We start from the raw sequence: 4,308 nt of genomic DNA, 5'->3' as shown, positions 1-4,308 counted from the left end.
TTTTTTTTTTTTTTTTTTTTTTTTTTTGCAGAGGCATGTAAGGAAGAGAGGGAAGAGAGAAGAAGAAAATAAAGGGGAAAAAAAAGAGAAAAAAACCTGACAACAAAGTTAAAGTGAAATAAATAAATAAAATGGATTTATGTGCCCAGCTAGAGCTTGCAATGTGCCACACGCACACTCCGGTAACTGTTTCTAATTTTCTTAATTAGTGGATCCCACCAAAAATTGTTATTTGCAAGAGAAATAATTATCAAAAATCGCACCCTCATCAATCTAAAAATCACCACTAATTTTTTCTGCTACAAAAATTCACCCAAAAATCACTTATGTGGTTGCTTTTAGCTTGACCACCTTGTTTTGCTTCAATTATGATTCATGATTGAGCCAGACCCCGAGTAGTGGGACTAAATGTGCAACAACGGGTGACACTTGAGATCATATATGCACAGTCTAACCAACTAATGGCCAAAAAATAAAAAATAAAAGAACATCTTTTTTTGGTATGAAAAACTCAAAAAAAATATATATCTATATTAGAGTTTTTACTATATATACTCTGGAGTGACAAGCAATAATATGTTATTTTTATCATGTAAACCTCTAAAAAAAAAAAAGTATATTTAGATAAAAAAAATTGATATTGAAAATAAAAGTTATGAGTAAAAATTGAAAATACACATAGTATTATTTTCTTTCCATAGGGGTGAAGTGTACTGACTAAGTGGTATAGAATTTGATAGGCTTAGGTGTTGTCAACTTCAGATATGTTTGTGGCAGTCAGCTTCTGTGTGTAGTACGTAACTTCCGCGTTGTTCCCAATCATCTCAACTCAGCACCCAAACACCTTCCATCACTGATGATTTGGTCATGCACAAACCGGCAAGCTAAGTGGACGTCTACGTATTCTTTGTGTGTTAGTTTTTTTGTAGCCAAAGTGTTGCGTAAACAATCCTATTACACTCCCTGTCTAGTCCAAATCAAATTTAAGATTAATGGGTATACAAATCCATGCAAATATCATCCTAATCACTACTATTGACTCTATTAAAATGTAATATTTACCCATATATACTTGAGATTCAAACTTGTGATATCTCATTTGAGAGAACCATACTTATACCGCTTGACCATAAGATTTTTGGCACATTTATTACTTCATTCCCTAAAATATCACCTTTTAAAAATGTTTACAACGGTAAAAATAGAAATATATCACTATGGCTATCAGCATCCAAAATCCCTAAAATATTAGTAAGTAGACTCTACTATTATATATATCATCATATTTGCAATGGATCATACTATAGGAACAAAAAAATTTCACTAAAATCATTCACTATCTAACGTGATAATATAAAGAATTGTGTAGTCACGTTATATGCTTAAAAATTTTGCTTTCTATAAATTTATCTATTTGCAATTACCACTAATATTCTCTATACATCCATGCAAGTCCATCCACTTTCAAAAATAGTTCGTACTTTCACACAAAATAAAATAATAATAACAACAACAATGACAATACTAATAACAACAACAATAATTAACAATCAAAACAATTTTGGGCTCCACCTTGTCCATGTAGGGTGTACAATTTGTCATATTAGCAAAATTGCAGTCCACATGAACTTAAAAATAAATAAATGATATGGCATGTTGCAATTGTCTCCAAAAGCAAATGTGTTGATGGTATAAGTTACTAAATGTAATCTTTTAAATTTATGTTTGATTAAATATGACAATATATATTGGATGGACAGACGGAGAAATTAGCGGTAGTTATATTATGGTCCGGTTTGGTAATATAGTTAGCTTACCAGTCAACTTTGACTTGTTTGACCACTAGATATTTGACTTGGTTAAATAGTCAATATGAGCGCTGGATTAATTAACTTTTTATAATAGCTTATTGTTTCAAAACGTTAAAATTAAAAAAGCTGCGTCATTTTGCATATAATTAGTTATCAGTTAACAGCTGATGCTATTTACTAATCAAACACATTAACTCAATCAATCAGCTAACAACTAACGGCTATTTATCAAACACCCCGTTTATGTCAATCCAAAAAAAATTATATTTTGTAATGATAAGAATATAAGGAGTGGATGTATTATATATATGGTGAAGATTTATTGTCCCTTATCTTTAGATTGAGGAGAATATAGATTAGTGGTGCAACATTCATTCAGAATAAATGTAAAAGGCATATTTACTTTAGGAGTAGATTAGACTGGAAAGAACAACAAAAAAAGGACAAAAAATTTGATCTGACAGATCGAAAAGAATAACAATAAAGCAGAAGCAATACGTACCTTAGCTCAGGAGATCATACATTTGACTGCCCGAAGGATCAGATCTTTAGTCCACTCCCCACTCTGCCTGCATCTTACGGCCATGGATTAATCAACACCCACCCAATCACGTGTTTAATATATATTGTTGTAAATAAGGAATTATTGCAGAAATTGAAACTAAAAAAAGGAATCTTGTATTAGGGAAAAAGACAAGGATAAAAGAAAAGTCCAGAAAAGGAAATTAAGCAAAAAATCCAAACTTTGCTCATTAATTCTTTGATTTCCATTTCTTTAACAGCTCAAAATCAATTGAGTTGCTTGTGTGGACTCATTAACACTATTTTACTGGTACTGTTTGTGTATATGGAGAGAGAAAACCCTAGAAAGATGGTTGCATGGAGAAGAAGAATTGAAGAAGGTTGCAGCAATGATGAGGGGAAAAGAAGCCCTAATTTACTCAATCATATGATGATGATGAAGCAGTCTAGACTCAAAAAGGTGAATTGATGTAGTAGGAATTAAAGACACAGAAATCACACAGCCATGATGATGAAGATGCTCCAAAAGTAAATTAGAAATTCACCATTAATTTCTACTGCGATTGTACGTGCTAGACCCATGCCATCCAGCAATATAATCATCAATTTATTGTCTTCAACCTCAACAACAAAGAATTGAAGAAGAACAGAAAGGTAGGGTCAAAGCCCTTCATCATTATGCCAATACATATTCCTCAGCTCCCTGCAAAATCCAAAACAAACTTCAATAATTCACATGAAACTGTGGGCAAAACTTCAGATAACCCAAATCAATCTTGAATTTGAAGAAAATTAAAGAAGCTAAGCTAGCAGGCAGTGATGAATCGGTGGAAGGAGTGATTGAGGGGAATGAAGCCTGGTCCGAAAACACCATTAAAGATGGATCGGAGGAGATACGATTAATGGCGGCTTCGAGCCAGACAACATTCCCCTCAAAGATGAAGCTTCCCATATGGGTTAGATCGATCACAGATGAGTGGCGGCCATGGCCGGCATCATAAAGCAAGTCTCTTTATATATTCCCGGAATATGAGGCTCGGATTGAGGGGAAACAAAGACTTAAAAAAAATTGAGTGGAATGGGAATCTGATGGATGAGGAGCATTATGATATGATATGATGAACACAATGATTTAATTTGATTCTTTCGGGTGAGAAAGGTATAACGGAATGGAAGGTTTTGGGGGAGAGATAGGCTAGGCATCGTGGTGGGGGCTGCCTGCTTCTTCATATATCTGCTAACCAGCTGTATAGTATATGTAGAAGATATATAAGAAAGATAGGACACGGAGTCACACACTACCTATGCTAAGCCATTGGATCTACACAGCTGCCCCCACTTTACTTATTCTCTCCCTTTTCCCTCTGTCGTTTCTTTTCTGTGTTATATATACATCAAGCCAATTAAAGACTGTGGTTTAGTGACACCCCATTTACACCCACATATATAAGGGAGTGAGTTTAAGCTTTAATGGAGGTGACTATTGACTCTTTGTGCTTCAGTAGGTTGAAAAAGTAAATCTAGCAACATAACTTACAAAGTTAAAATGTTCGCGGTATATAGGAATTGAGCCACATCTTGTTGTTGGAAGCAAGTCTAAGTGATTTGATGTATCATTCACTAAACCAATGCCTTGTGACATTAAGGAATGATGATTTTAATTAATGTAGAAATCCAATGGAAAAAATTACATTTTTTTTTATCTTAGTTGAGCCACGGATTCTAGTATTTGATGTAATAGTTAATAGTACATGCTTGTGCAATTATGATTAGCCTTTGATGGGAAGTCATTAACTCAACTCCATGCCCATGAAGGAGATGAAGTAGGGAATAAAAAATAAGGGGTAAGGGGTTATTTTCTTGGAGAGATGGAGAATATATATATATATATATATATATATATATATATATATAGGATGAGGTGGCTAAATGGTAGAGTGAAGTTCTCCATTTTTTTTTTTTTTTTTTTTTTTTT

The 4,308-nt window shown here is 33.4% G+C and overlaps 1 long non-coding RNA gene across 2 annotated transcripts; it reads right to left on the bottom strand.

Annotated features, from left to right (window-relative positions):
- Positions 1–619: 619 nt before the first annotated feature.
- Positions 620–3,679, bottom strand: LOC116020610. Of its 2 annotated transcripts, none has more exons than XR_004098817.1 (3): positions 2,879–3,679; positions 2,314–2,380; positions 620–1,162 (listed from the first exon to the last, which is right to left on the bottom strand). It is a non-coding gene; the product is annotated as an uncharacterized LOC116020610 (long non-coding RNA). The 2 variants fall into 2 exon arrangements; XR_004098816.1 differs by having other exon boundaries at positions 620–963; positions 2,879–3,670.
- Positions 3,680–4,308: the final 629 nt, after the last annotated feature.

The sequence above is a fragment of the Ipomoea triloba genome, chromosome 5 (assembly GCF_003576645.1).
Source record: "Ipomoea triloba cultivar NCNSP0323 chromosome 5, ASM357664v1".
In the NCBI taxonomy this organism is placed as follows: domain Eukaryota; kingdom Viridiplantae; phylum Streptophyta; class Magnoliopsida; order Solanales; family Convolvulaceae; genus Ipomoea; species Ipomoea triloba.
The sequence above is the reverse complement of the archived record's forward strand: the minus strand, read 5'-3'. Positions and strand labels throughout refer to the sequence as shown.